This window comes from Plectropomus leopardus, chromosome 14 (assembly GCF_008729295.1).
Source record: "Plectropomus leopardus isolate mb chromosome 14, YSFRI_Pleo_2.0, whole genome shotgun sequence".
Classification (NCBI taxonomy): domain Eukaryota; kingdom Metazoa; phylum Chordata; class Actinopteri; order Perciformes; family Serranidae; genus Plectropomus; species Plectropomus leopardus.
The window spans coordinates 14082634-14098641 of record NC_056476.1 but is presented as its reverse complement, the minus strand read 5'-3'; the positions used below and the strand labels follow the sequence as shown (position 1 = coordinate 14098641).

The window sequence follows — 16008 nt, the reverse complement described above, 5'->3', positions numbered from 1 at the left end:
TCGGTCATTTTTTTGACATGCATTTTTTGGGTGTTTTTGGCTGTTTTTTTGCAAAATTCTATGCTATGGCGTGTCTTGGCACACTTTTTATGCTGTTTTGAGGTGTTTTTTGCTGTTTTTAGGACATGTCATATTTTGACATTTTTGCCATACTATAGCCTTGCCTTTTTGGTCATTTTTTCACATGCATTATTATGGTGTTTTTGGCCGTTTTTTTTGCAAAATTCTATGCTATGGCGTGTTGGCACACTATTTTATGCTGTTTTGAGGTGTTTTCAGCTGTTTTTTAGGACATGTCATATTTTGACATTTTTGCCATACTATAGCCTTGCCTTTTTGGTCATTTTTTGGACATGCATTTTATTATGTTTTTTTGGCTGTTTTTGCAAAATTCTATGCTATGGCGTGTCTTGGCACGCTATTTTATGCTGTTTTGAGGTGTTTTCAGCTGTTTTTTAGGACATGTCATATTTTGACATTTTTGCCATACTATAGCCTTGCCTTTTTGGTCATTTTTTGGACATGCATTATTTGGGTGTTTTTGGCTGTTTTTGCAAAATTCTATGCTATGGCGTGTCTTGGCACACTATTTTATGCTGTTTTGAGGTGTTTTCAGCTGTTTTTTAGGACATGTCATATTTTGACATTTTTGCCATACTATAGCCTTGCCTTTTTGGTCATTTTTTTTGGACATGCATTTTATGGTGTTTTTGGCTGTTTTTGCAACAATTCTATGCTATGGCGTGTCTTGGCACACTATTTTATGCTGTTTTGAGGTGTTTTCAGCTGTTTTTAGGACATGTCATATTTTGACATTTTTGCCATACTATAGCCTTGCCTTTTTGGTCATTTTTTTGACATGCATTATTATGGTGTTTTTTTGGCTGTTTTTGCAAACATTCTATGCTATGGTGTGTCTTGGCACGCTATTTTATGCTGTTTTGAGGTGTTTTCAGCTGTTTTTAGGACATGTCATATTTTGACATTTTTGCCATACTATAGCCTTGCCTTTTTGGTCATTTTTTTGGACATGCATTATTATGGTGTTTTTGGCTTTTTTGCAAAATTCTATGCTATGGCGTGTCTTGGCACACTATTTTATGCTGTTTTGAGGTGTTTTCAGCTGTTTTTTAGGACATGTCATATTTTGACATTTTTGCCATACTATAGCCTTGCCTTTTTGGTCATTTTTTTTGACATGCATTTTTTTGTTTTTTGGCCGTTTTTGCAAAAATTCTATGCTATGGCGTGTCTTGGCACACTATTTTATGCTGTTTTGAGGTGTTTTTCAGCTGTTTTTAGGACATGTCATATTTTGACATTTTTGCCATACTATAGCCTTGCCTTTTTGGTCATTTTTTCACATGCATTATTATGGTGTTTTTGGTGTTTTTGCAAAATTCTATGCTATGGCGTGTCTCTGCACGCTATTTTATGCTGTTTTGAGGTGTTTTCAGCTGTTTTTAGGACATGTCATATTTTGACATTTTTGCCATACTATAGCCTTGCCTTTTTGGTCATTTTTTTGGAACATGCATTATTATGGTGTTTTTGGCCGTTTTTGCAAAAATTCTATGCTATGGCGTGTGTCTTGGCACACGCTATTTTATGCTGTTTTGAGGTGTTTTCAGCTGTTTTTAGGACATGTCATATTTTGACATTTTTGCCATACTATAGCCTTGCCTTTTTGTCATTTTTTGGACATGCATTATTTATGGTGTTTTTGGCCGTTTTTGCAAAAAATTCTATGCTATGGCGTGTCTTGGCACACTATTTTATGCTGTTTTGAGGTGTTTTCAGCTGTTTTTTTAGGACATGTCATTTTTGACATTTTTGCCATACTATAGCCTTGCCTTTTTGGTCATTTTTTTGACATGCATTATTATGGTGTTTTTGGCGTTTTTGCAACATTCTATGCTATGGCGTGTCTTGGGCACACTATTTTATGCTGTTTTGAGGTGTTTTCAGCTGTTTTTAGGACATGTCATATTTTGACATTTTTGCCATACTATAGCCTTGCCTTCGTCATTTTTTTGACATGCATTTTGGTGTTTTTGGCTTTTTTTGCAACATTCTATGCTATGGCGTGTGTCTTGGCACACTATTTTATGCTGTTTTGAGGTGTTTTCAGCTGTTTTTAGGACATGTCATATTTTGACATTTTTGCCATACTATAGCCTTGCCTTTTCGGTCATTTTTTTGACATGCATTATTATGGTGTTTTTGGCCGTTTTTGCAAAAATTCTATGCTATGGCGTGTCTCTGGCACGCTATTTTATGCTGTTTTGAGGTGTTTTCAGCTGTTTTTTAGGACATGTCATATTTTGACATTTTTGCCATACTATAGCCTTGCCTTTTTGGTCATTTTTTTGGACATGCATTTATTGGTGTTTTTTTGGCTGTTTTTGCAACATTCTATGCTATGGCGTGTCTTGGCACACTATTTTATGCTGTTTTGAGGTGTTTTCAGCTGTTTTTTTTAGGACATGTCATATTTTGACATTTTTGCCATACTATAGCCTTGCCTTTTCGGTCATTTTTTTGACATGCATTATTATGGTGTTTTTTGGCTGTTTTTGCAAAATTCTATGCTATGGCGTGTCTTGGCACGCTATTTTATGCTGTTTTGAGGTGTTTTCAGCTGTTTTTAGGGACATGTCATATTTTGACATTTTTGCCATACTATAGCCTTGCCTTTTTTGGTCATTTTTTTGACATGCATTATTATGGTGTTTTTGGTTTTGTTTTTGCAAATTCTATGCTATGGTGGCATGTCTTGGCACACTATTTTATGCTGTTTTGAGGTGTTTTCAGCTGTTTTTGGGACATGTCATATTTTGACATTTTTGCCATACTATAGCCTTGCCTTTTTGGTCATTTTTTGGACATGCATTATTATGGTTTTTGGCCGTTTTTGCAAAATTCTATGCTATGGTGTGTCTTGGCACGCTATTTTATGCTGTTTTGAGGTGTTTTCAGCTGTTTTTAGGACATGTCATATTTTGACATTTTTGCCATACTATAGCCTTGCCTTTTTGGTCATTTTTTTGACATGCATTATTTTGTGTTTTTTGGCTGTTTTTGAAAACATTCTATGCTATGGCGTGTCTTGGCACACTATTTTATGCTGTTTTGAGGTGTTTTCAGCTGTTTTTAGGACATGTCATATTTTGACATTTTTGCCATACTATAGCCTTGCCTTTTTGGTCATTTTTTTGGACATGCATTATTATGGTGTTTTTGGCTGTTTTTGCAACATTCTATGCTATGGTGTGTCTTGGCACGCTATTTTATGCTGTTTTGAGGTGTTTTCAGCTGTTTTTAGGACATGTCATATTTTGACATTTTTGCCATACTATAGCCTTGCCTTTTTGGTCATTTTTTTGACATGCATTATTATGGTGTTTTTTGGCCGTTTTTTGCAAACATTCTATGCTATGGCGTGTCTTGGCACGCTATTTATGCTGTTTTGAGGTGTTTTCAGCTGTTTTTAGGACATGTCATATTTTGACATTTTTGCCATACTATAGCCTTGCCTTTTCGGTCATTTTTTCAACATGCATTATTATGGTTTTTTTGCCGTTTTTGCAAACATTCTATGCTATGGCGTGTCTTGGCACGCTATTTTATGCTGTTTTGAGGTGTTTTCAGCTGTTTTTAGGACATGTCATATTTTGACATTTTTGCCATACTATAGCCTTGCCTTTTTGGTCATTTTTTTGGACATGCATTATTATGGTGTTTTTGGCTGTTTTTGCAACATTCTATGCTATGGCGTGTCTTGGCACGCTATTTTATGCTGTTTTGAGGTGTTTTCAGCTGTTTTTTAGGACACATGTCATATTTTGACATTTTTGCCATACTATAGCCTTGCCTTTTTGGTCATTTTTTCACATGCATTATTATGGTTTTTTTGGCCGTTTTTGCAACATTCTATGCTATGGCGTGTCTTGGCACACTATTTTTTATGCTGTTTTGAGGTGTTTTCAGCTGTTTTTTAGGACATGTCATATTTTGACATTTTTGCCATACTATAGCCTTGCCTTTTCGGTCATTTTTTTGACATGCATTATTATGGTGTTTTTGGCCGTTTTTGCAACAATTCTATGCTATGGCGTGTCTTGGCACACTATTTTATGCTGTTTTGAGGTGTTTTCAGCTGTTTTTAGGACATGTCATATTTTGACATTTTTGCCATACTATAGCCTTGCCTTTTTGGTCATTTTTTTGGACATGCATTTTATGGTGTTTTTGGCTGTTTTTGCAACATTCTATGCTATGGCGTGTCTTGGCACGCTATTTTATGCTGTTTTGAGGTGTTTTCAGCTGTTTTTAGGACATGTCATATTTTGACATTTTTGCCATACTATAGCCTTGCCTTTTTGGGTCATTTTTTTTGGACATGCATTATTATGGTGTTTTTGACCGTTTTTGCAACATTCTATGCTATGGCGTGTGTCTCTGCACGCTATTTTATGCTTTTTTGAGGTGTTTTCAGCTGTTTTTAGGACATGTCATATATTTTGACATTTTTGCCATACTATAGCCTTGCCTTTTCGGTCATTTTTTTGACATGCATTATTATGGTGTTTTTGGCAGTTTTTGCAACATTCTATGCTATGGTGTGTCTTGGCACACTATTTTATGCTGTTTTGAGGTGTTTTCAGCTGTTTTTAGGACATGTCATATTTGACATTTTTGCCATACTATAGCCTTGCCTTTTCGGTCATTTTTTGGACATGCATTTTATTATGGTGTTTTTGGCGTTTTTGCAACATTCTATGCTATGGTGTGTCTCTGCACGCTATTTTATGCTGTTTTGAGGTGTTTTCAGCTGTTTTTAGGACATGTCATATTTTGACATTTTTGCCATACTATAGCCTTGCCTTTTTGGTCATTTTTTTGGACATGCATTATTATGGTGTTTTTGGCCGTTTTTGCAACATTCTATGCTATGGTGTGTCTCTTGCACGCTATTTTATGCTGTTTTGAGGTGTTTTCAGCTGTTTTTGGGACATGTCATATTTTGACATTTTTGCCATACTATAGCCTTGCCTTTTCGGTCATTTTTTTGACATGCATTATTTATGGTGTTTTTGGCCGTTTTTGCAACATTCTATGCTATGGCGTGTCTTGGCACACTATTTTATGCTGTTTTGAGGTGTTTTCAGCTGTTTTTTTGGGACATGTCATATTTTGACATTTTTGCCATACTATAGCCTTGCCTTTTTGGTCATTTTTTTGGACATGCAGTTATTATGTTTTTGTTTTTGGCTGTTTTTTTTTGCAATTCTATGCTATGGTATGTCTTGCACACTATTTTATGCTGTTTTGAGGTGTTTTCAGCTGTTTTTAGGACATGTCATATTTTGACATTTTTGCCATACTATAGCCTTGCCTTTTTGGTCATTTTTTTGGACATGCATTATTATGGTGTTTTTGGCCGTTTTTGCAACATTCTATGCTATGGCGTGTCTCTGCACACTATTTTATGCTGTTTTGAGGTGTTTTCAGCTGTTTTTAGGACATGTCATATTTTGACATTTTTGCCATACTATAGCCTTGCCTTTTCGGTCATTTTTTTGACATGCATTATTATGGTGTTTTTGGCCGTTTTTGAAACATTCTATGCTATGGCGTGTCTCTGCACGCTATTTTATGCTGTTTTGAGGTGTTTTCAGCTGTTTTTAGGACATGTCATATTTTGACATTTTTGCCATACTATAGCCTTGCCTTTTCGGTCATTTTTTGGACATGCATTATTATGGTGTTTTTGACCGTTTTTGCAAAATTCTATGCTATGGTGTGTCTCTGGCACGCTATTTTATGCTGTTTTGAGGTGTTTTCAGCTGTTTTTAGGACATGTCATATTTTGACATTTTTGCCATACTATAGCCTTGCCTTTTCGGTCATTTTTTTGACACATGCATTATTATGGGTGTTTTTTTGGCAGTTTTTGCAACATTCTATGCTATGGCGTGTCTTGGCACACTATTTTATGCTGTTTTGAGGTGTTTTCAGCTGTTTTTAGGACATGTCATATTTTGACATTTTTGCCATACTATAGCCTTGCCTTTTCGGTCATTTTTTGGACATGCATGCATTATTATGGTGTTTTTGGCCGTTTTTGCAACATTCTATGCTATGGCGTGTCTTGGCACACTATTTTATGCTGTTTTGAGGTGTGTTTCAGCTGTTTTTAGGACATGTCATATTTTGACATTTTTGCCATACTATAGCCTTGCCTTTTCGGTCATTTTTTTGGACATGCATTATTATGGTGTTTTTGGCTGTTTTTGCAACATTCTATGCTATGGTGTCTTGGCACACTATTTTATGCTGTTTTGAGGTGTTTTCAGCTGTTTTTAGGACATGTCATATTTTGACATTTTTGCCATACTATAGCCTTGCCTTTTTTGGTCATTTTTTTGACATGCATTATTATGGTGTTTTTTTGCCGTTTTTTGCAACATTCTATGCTATGGTGTGTCTTGCACACTATTTTTATGCTGTTTTGAGGTGTTTTTTCAGCTGTTTTTTCAGGACATGTCATATTTTGACATTTTTGCCATACTATAGCCTTGCCTTTTTGGTCATTTTTTTGACATGCATTATTATGGTGTTTTTGGCCGTTTTTGCAACATTCTATGCTATGGCGTGTCTTGGCACACTATTTTATGCTGTTTTGAGGTGTTTTCAGCTGTTTTTTAGGACATGTCATATTTTGACATTTTTGCCATACTATAGCCTGCCTTTTTGGTCATTTTTTTGACATGCATTTTTATGGTGTTTTTGGCGTTTTTGCAACATTCTATGCTATGGTGTGTCTTGGCACGCTATTTTATGCTGTTTTGAGGTGTTTTCAGCTGTTTTTAGGGACATGTCATATTTTGACATTTTTTTTGCCATACTATAGCCTTGCCTTTTTGGTCATTTTTTGACATGCATTATTATGGTGTTTTTGGACCGTTTTTGCAAACATTCTATGCTATGGCGTGTCTTGGCACACTATTTTATGCTGTTTTGAGGTGTTTTCAGCTGTTTTTAGGACATGTCATATTTTGACATTTTTGCCATACTATAGCCTTGCCTTTTCGGTCATTTTTTTGGACATGCATTATTATGGTGTTTTTTGGCCGTTTTTGCAACATTCTATGCTATGGCGTGTCTTGGCACGCTATTTTATGCTGTTTTTTTGAGGTGTTTTCAGCTGTTTTTAGGACATGTCATATTTTGACATTTTTGCCATACTATAGCCTTGCCTTTTCGGTCATTTTTTTGACATGCATTATTATGGTGTTTTTGGCCGTTTTTGCAACATTCTATGCTATGGTGTGTTGGCACGCTATTTTATGCTGTTTTGAGGTGTTTTCAGCTGTTTTTTTTAGGACATGTCATATTTTGACATTTTTGCCATACTATAGCCTTGCCTTTTTGGTCATTTTTTTTGACATGCATTATTATGGTGTTTTTGGCACATTTTTGCAAAACATTCTATGCTATGGCGTGTGTCTTGGCACACTATTTTTATGCTGTTTTGAGGTGTTTTCAGCTGTTTTTAGGACATGTCATATTTTGACATTTTTGCCATACTATAGCCTTGCCTTTTTGGGTCATTTTTTGGACATGCATTATTATGGTGTTTTTGGCCGTTTTTTGCAACATTCTATGCTATGGCGTGTCTTGGCACACTATTTTATGCTGTTTTGAGGTGTTTTCAGCTGTTTTTTAGGACATGTCATATTTTGACATTTTTGCCATACTATAGCCTTGCCTTTTTGGTCATTTTTTTTGACATGCATTATTTGGTGTTTTTGGCCGTTTTTGCAACATTCTATGCTATGGCGTGTCTTGGCACACTATTTTATGCTGTTTTGAGGTGTTTTCAGCTGTTTTTTTAGGACATGTCATATTTTGACATTTTTGCCATACTATAGCCTTGCCTTTTTGGTCATTTTTTGGACATGCATTATTATGGTGTTTTGGGCGTTTTTGCAACAATTATGCTATGGCGTGTCTTGGCACACTATTTTATGCTGTTTTGAGGTGTTTTCAGCTGTTTTTAGGACATGTCATATTTTGACATTTTTGCCATACTATAGCCTTGCCTTTTTGGGTCATTTTTTTGACATGCATTATTATGGTGTTTTTTGAACGTTTTTGCAACATTCTATGCTATATGGCGTGTCTCGGCACACTATTTTATGCTGTTTTGAGGTGTTTTCAGCTGTTTTTTAGGACATGTCATATTTTGACATTTTTGCCATACTATAGCCTTGCCTTTTCGGTCATTTTTTGGACATGCATTATTATGGTGTTTTTGGCCGTTTTTTGCAACATTCTATGCTATGGGCGTGTCTTGGCACGCTATTTTATGCTGTTTTGAGGTGTTTTCAGCTGTTTTTAGGACATGTCATATTTTGACATTTTTGCCATACTATAGCCTTGCCTTTTTGGTCATTTTTTTTGACATGCAGTATTATGGTGTTTTTGGCAGTTTTTGCAACATTCTATGCTATGGTGTGTCTCGGCACACTATTTTATGCTGTTTTGAGGTGTTTTCAGCTGTTTTTAGGACATGTCATATTTTGACATTTTTGCCATACTATAGCCTTGCCTTTTTGGTCATTTTTTTGACATGCATTATTATGGTGTTTTTGGCCGTTTTTGCAACATTCTATGCTATGGCGTGTCTTGGCACACTATTTTATGCTGTTTTGAGGTGTTTTCAGCTGTTTTTTAGGACATGTCATATTTTGACATTTTTGCCATACTATAGCCTTGCCTTTTTGGTCATTTTTTGGACATGCATTATTATGGTGTTTTTGGCCGTTTTTTGCAAACATTCTATGCTATGGCGTGTCTTGGCACACTATTTTATGCTGTTTTGAGGTGTTTTCAGCTGTTTTTAGGACATGTCATATTTTGACATTTTTGCCATACTATAGCCTTGCCTTTTCGGTCATTTTTTTGACATGCATTATTTGGTGTTTTTTGGCCGTTTTTGAAACATTCTATGCTATGGCGTGTCTTGGCACACTATTTTATGCTGTTTTGAGGTGTTTTCAGCTGTTTTTAGGACATGTCATATTTTGACATTTTTGCCATACTATAGCCTTGCCTTTTCGGTCATTTTTTTGACATGCATTATTTGGGTGTTTTTGGCCGTTTTTGCAAACATTCTATGCTATGGTGTGTCTTGGCACACTATTTTATGCTGTTTTGAGGTGTTTTCAGCTGTTTTTTAGGACATGTCATATTTTGACATTTTTGCCATACTATAGCCTTGCCTTTTTGGTCATTTTTTTGACATGCATTATTATGGTGTTTTTGACCGTTTTTTGAAACATTCTATGCTATGGTGTGTCTCTGCACGCTATTTTATGCTGTTTTAAGGTGTTTTCAGCTGTTTTTAGGACATGTCATATTTTGACATTTTTGCCATACTATAGCCTTGCCTTTTTGGTCATTTTTTTGACATGCATTATTATGGTGTTTTTGGCCGTTTTTGCAAACATTCTATGCTATGGCGTGTCTTGGCACGCTATTTTATGCTGTTTTGAGGTGTTTTCAGCTGTTTTTAGGACATGTCATATTTTGACATTTTTGCCATACTATAGCCTTGCCTTTTTGGTCATTTTTTTTCACATGCATTATTATGGTGTTTTTGGCAGTTTTTTGCAACATTCTATGCTATGGTGTGTCTTGGCACACTATTTTATGCTGTTTTGAGGTGTTTTCAGCTGTTTTTTAGGACATGTCATATTTTGACATTTTTGCCATACTATAGCCTTGCCTTTTCGGTCATTTTTTTGACATGCATTATTATGGTGTGTTTTGGCCGTTTTTGAAACATTCTATGCTATGGTGTGTCTCTGCACGCTATTTTATGCTGTTTTAAGGTGTTTTCAGCTGTTTTTAGGACATGTCATATTTTGACATTTTTGCCATACTATAGCCTTGCCTTTTTCGGTCATTTTTTTGGACATGCATTATTATGCTGTTTTTGACATGCATTTTTTGTTTTTGGAAACATTCTATGCTATGGTGTGTCTTGGCACGCTATTTTATGCTGTTTTGAGGTGTTTTTCAGCTGTTTTTAGGACATGTCATATTTTGACATTTTTGCCATACTATAGCCTTGCCTTTTCGGTCATTTTTTGGACATGCATTATTAGGGTGTTTTTGGCAGTTTTTGAAACATTCTATGCTATGGTGTGTCTCTGGCACACTATTTTATGCTGTTTTGAGGTGTTTTCAGCTGTTTTTTAGGACATGTCATATTTTGACATTTTTGCCATACTATAGCCTTGCCTTTTTGTCATTTTTTGGACATGCAGTATTAGGGTGTTTTTGGCCGTTTTTGAAACATTCTATGCTATGGCGTGTCTTGGCACACTATTTTTTATGCTGTTTTGAGGTGTTTTCAGCTGTTTTTAGGACATGTCATATTTTGACATTTTTTGCCATACTATAGCCTTGCCTTTTCGGTCATTTTTTTGACATGCATTATTATGGTGTTTTTTGGCCGTTTTTGAAACATTCTATGCTATGGTGTGTCTCGGCACACTATTTTATGCTGTTTTGAGGTGTTTTCAGCTGTTTTTTAGGACATGTCATATTTTGACATTTTTGCCATACTATAGCCTTGCCTTTTTCGGTCATTTTTTTGGACATGCATTATTTATGGTGTTTTTGGGCCGTTTTTTGAAACATTCTATGCTATGGTATCTTGTATCGGCACACTATTTTATGCTGTTTTGAGGTGTTTTCAGCTGTTTTTTGGACATGTCATATTTTGACATTTTTTGCCATACTATAGCCTTGCCTTTTCGGTCATTTTTTTGACATGCATTATTATGCTGTTTTGGGCCGTTTTTGAAAACATTGTATGCTATGGCGTGTCTTGGCACACTATTTTATGCTGTTTTGAGGTGTTTTCAGCTGTTTTTAGGACATGTCATATTTTGACATTTTTGCCATACTATAGCCTTGCCTTTTCAGTCATTTTTTTGACATGCATTATTATGGTGTTTTTGGGCCGTTTTTGAAACATTCTATGCTATGGTGTGTCTCTGCACGCTATTTTATGCTGTTTTGAGGTGTTTTCAGCTGTTTTTTCAGGACATGTCATATTTTGACATTTTTGCCATACTATAGCCTTGCCTTTTCGGTCATTTTTTTTGACATGCATTATTATGGGTTTTTTGACCGTTTTTTGAAACATTCTATGCTATGGTGTGTCTCTGCACGCTATTTTATGCTGTTTTAAGGTGTTTTCAGCTGTTTTAGGACATGTCATATTTTGACATTTTTGCCATACTATAGCCTTGCCTTTTCGGTCATTTTTTTGACATGCATTATTATGCTGTTTTTGGCCGTTTTTGAAACATTCTATGCTATGGCGTGTCTTGGCACACTATTTTATGCTGTTTTGAGGTGTTTTCAGCTGTTTTTAGGACATGTCATATTTTGACATTTTTGCCATACTATAGCCTTGCCTTTTCGGTCATTTTTTTTGACATGCATTATTATGGTGTTTTTGGCCGTTTTTGAAACATTCTATGCTATGGTGTGTCTCTGTACGCTATTTTATGCTGTTTTGAGGTGTTTTCAGCTGTTTTTAGGACATGTCATATTTTGACATTTTTGCCATACTATAGCCTTGCCTTTTCGGTCATTTTTTTGACATGCAGTATTATGGTGTTTTTGACCGTTTTTTGAAACATTCTATGCTATGGTGTGTCTCTGTACGCTATTTTATGCTGTTTTGAGGTGTTTTTTCAGCTGTTTTTAGGACATGTCATATTTTGACATTTTTGCCATACTATAGCCTTGCCTTTTTGGTCATTTTTTTGACATGCAGTATTATTAAGGTGTTTTTGACCGTTTTTGAAACATTCTATGCTATGGTATGTCTCGGCACACTATTTTATGCTGTTTTGAGGTGTTTTCAGCTGTTTTTAGGACATGTCATATTTTGACATTTTTGCCATACTATAGCCTTGCCTTTTCGGTCATTTTTTGGACATGCATTATTATGGTGTTTTTTGGCCGTTTTTTAAACATTCTATGCTATGGCGTGTCTTGGCACACTATTTTATGCTGTTTTGAGGTGTTTTCAGCTGTTTTTAGGACATGTCATATTTTGACATTTTTGCCATACTATAGCCTTGCCTTTTCGGTCATTTTTTTGACATGCAGTATTAGGGTGTTTTTGACCGTTTTTGAAACATTCTATGCTATGGTGTGTCTCTGCACGCTATTTTATGCTGTTTTGAGGTGTTTTCAGCTGTTTTTAGGACATGTCATATTTTGACATTTTTGCCATACTATAGCCTTGCCTTTTCGGTCATTTTTTTTGACATGCAGTATTAGGTGTTTTTGACCGTTTTTGAAACATTCTATGCTATGGTATGTCTCGGCACACTATTTTATGCTGTTTTGAGGTGTTTTCAGCTGTTTTTAGGACATGTCATATTTTGACATTTTTGCCATACTATAGCCTTGCCTTTTCGGTCATTTTTTTGGACATGTATTATTATGCTGTTTTTGGCCGTTTTTTAAACATTCTATGCTATGGCGTGTCTTGGCACACTATTTTATGCTGTTTTTGAGGTGTTTTCAGCTGTTTTTAGGACATGTCATATTTTGACATTTTTGCCATACTATAGCCTTGCCTTTTCGGTCATTTTTTTGACATGCAGTATTAGGGTGTTTTTGGCAGTTTTTGAAACATTCTATGCTATGGTATGTCTCGGCACGCTATTTTATGCTGTTTTGAGGTGTTTTCAGCTGTTTTTAGGACATGTCATATTTTGACATTTTTGCCATACTATAGCCTTGCCTTTTCGATCATTTTTTTGACATGCATTATTTATGTGTTTTTGACCGTTTTTGAAACATTCTATGCTATGGTGTGTCTCTGCACGCTATTTTATGCTGTTTTAAGGTGTTTTCAGCTGTTTTTAGGACATGTCATATTTTGACATTTTTGCCATACTATAGCCTTGCCTTTTCAATCATTTTTTTGACATGCATTATTATGGTGTTTTTGACCGTTTTTGAAACATTCTATGCTATGGTGTGTCTCTGCACACTATTTTATGCTGTTTTGAGGTGTTTTCAGCTGTTTTTAGGACATGTCATTTAATAATATTTTTGCCATACTATAGCCTTGCCTTTTTTTCGGTCATTTTTTGGAAATGTAGTATTATGCTGTTTTTGGCCGTTTTTGAAACATTCTATGCTATGGCGTGTCTTGGCACACTATTTTATGCTGTTTTGAGGTGTTTTCAGCTGTTTTTAGGACATGTCATATTTTGACATTTTTGCCATACTATAGCCTTGCCTTTTCGGTCATTTTTTTGACATGCATTATTATGCTGATTTTTACCGTTTTTTGAAACATTCTATGCTATGGTATGTCTCGGCACACTATTTTATGCTGTATTGAGGTGTTTTCAGCTGTTTTTTAGGACATGTCATTTAATAACATTTTTGCCATACTATAGCCTTGCCTTTTCGGTCATTTTTTTGACATGCATTATTATGCTGTTTTGACCCGTTTTTTAAACATTCTATGCTATGGTATGTCTCGGCACACTATTTTATGCTGTTTTGAGGGGTTTTCAGCAGTTTTTAGGACATGTCATGTTTTGACATTTTTGCCATACTATAGCCTTGCCTTTTCTGTCATTTTTTGGACATGCTCATTATTATGCTGTTTTTGACCGTTTTTGAAACATTCTATGCTATGGTGTGTCTCTACACGCTATTTACTATAGCCTTGCCTTTTCGGTCATTTTTTGGACATGCATTATTATGGTCATTTCGGCCGCTTGTACCCGCGATCTTGTTCTTTCGGTCACTACCCAAAGCTCGTGACCATAGGTGAGGGTAGGAACGAAGATCGACTGGTAAATCGAAAGCTTTGCCTTTCGGCTCAGCTCCCTCTTCACCAAGACAGACCGGTGCAGATTCCGCATTACTGCAGACGCCGCACCGATCCGCCTGTCGATCTCCCGTTCCATCCTTCCCTCACTCGTGAACAAGACCCCGAGGTACTTAAACTCCTCCACTTGGGGCAGGACTTCATCCCCGATCCGGAGGGGGCACGCCACCCTTTTCCGGGTGAGAACCATGGTCTCGGATTTGGAGGTGCTGATTTTCATTCCAGCCGCTTCACACTCGGCTGCGAACCGATCCAGTGAGAGCTGAAGGTCGCGGCCCGATGAAGCCAACAGGACCACATCATCTGCAAAGAGCAGAGACCTAATCCTGAGGTCACCAAACCGGACCCCCTCAACACCCTGGCTGCGCCTAGAAATTCTGTCCATAAAAGTTATGAACAGAATCGGTGACAAAGGGCAGCCCTGGCGGAGTCCAACCCTCACCGGAAACGAGTTCGACTTACTGCCGGCAATGCGGACCAAGCTCCGGCACCGGTCATACAGGGAACGGACAGCCCGTATCAGGGAGTCCGAAACCCCATATTCCCGGAGAACCCCCCACAGGACTCCCCGAGGGACACGGTCGAATGCCTTCTCCAAGTCCACAAAGCACATGTGGACTGGTTGGGCAAACTCCCAAGCACCCTCAAGGATCCTGCCAAGGGTCCAGAGCTGGTCCACAGTTCCACGACCGGGGCGAAACCGCATTGCTCCTCCTGAATCCGGGGTTCGACTATCCGGTGGACCCTCCTCTCTAGTACCCCCGAATAGACCTTACCAGGGAGGCTGAGGAGTGTGATCCCCCTGTAGTTGGAACACACCCTCCGGTCCCCCTTCTTGAAAAGAGGACCACCACCCCAGTCTGCCAGTCCAAGGGCACTGCCCCCGATGTCCACGCAATGTTGCAGAGTCGTGTCAGCCACGACAGCCACACAACATCCAGGGCCTTGAGGAACTCCGGGCGGACCTCGTCCACCCCCGGGGCCTGCCACCGAGGAGCTTTTTGACCACCTCGGTAACCTCAGCCCCAGAGATAGAGGAGCCCACCCCCGGGTCCCCAGGCCCTGCTTCCCCAACGGAAGGCGTGTCGGTGGGATTGAGGAGGTCTTCGAAGTATTCCTTCCACCGATCCACAACGTCCCGAGTCGAGGTCAGCAGCGCCCCGTCGCCACCATACACAGTGTTGACGGAGCACTGTTTCCCCCTCCTGAAACGCCGGATGGTGGTCCAGAACCTCTTCGAAGCCGTCCGGAAGTCGTTTTCCATGGCCTCGCCGAACTCCTCCCATGCCCTGGTTTTCACCTTGGCGACCGCCGCCGCACTCCGCTTGGCCTGTCGGTACCTGTCTGCTGCCTCCGGAGTCCCACAGGCCAAGAAGGTCCGATAAGACTCCTTCTTCAGCTTGACGGCACCCCTTACCGCCGGTGTCCACCAGCGGGTTCGGGTGTTGCCGCCCCGACAGGCACCAACCACCTTACGGCCACAGCACCGGTCGGCCGCCTCAGCAATGGAGGCACGGAACACGGCCCACTCGGACTCAATGTCCCCAGCCTCCCCCGGGACATGGTCGAAGCTCTTCCGGAGGTGGGAGTTGAAGCTCCTTCTGACGGGAGACTCTGCCAGACGTTCCCAGCAGACCCTCACTATGCGTTTGGGTCTGCCAGGTCTGACCGGCGTCCTCCCCCTCCATCGGAGCCAACTCACCGCTCCGCCCCTCTCTTCATTTTGAATGACGCAATATACTTTAAAGTATTTTTCTGCTATTTTAGACACCTTACTTTACAATGATATTTTTAATGATATTCCGCATTACATAGATAAAGGCTTTTTCATGGTATTTTGAACGTTATACTATTATATGACTTTTATGATATTTTAATGACATACTATACTGACAATGTCATAGTATTTTAAACAACATACTATATTATCTTCTTTTTTTGATTTTTGAACAACATACTATACTATTATTTTTTATGCTATTTTGAACGATATACAATACAATGACCTTTTCATTTTTTTATGAATGAAGGTACTATGCTATCATCTTTTGTGG

General features: G+C 38.1%; 1 protein-coding gene across 1 annotated transcript in view; it reads left to right on the top strand.

Moving 5' to 3' along the window:
- LOC121953275 (brain-enriched guanylate kinase-associated protein) overlaps nt 1-16008 on the top strand; it is a 75488-nt gene that overhangs the window by 32598 nt on the left and 26882 nt on the right. The gene's annotated exons all lie outside the window — the stretch shown is intronic.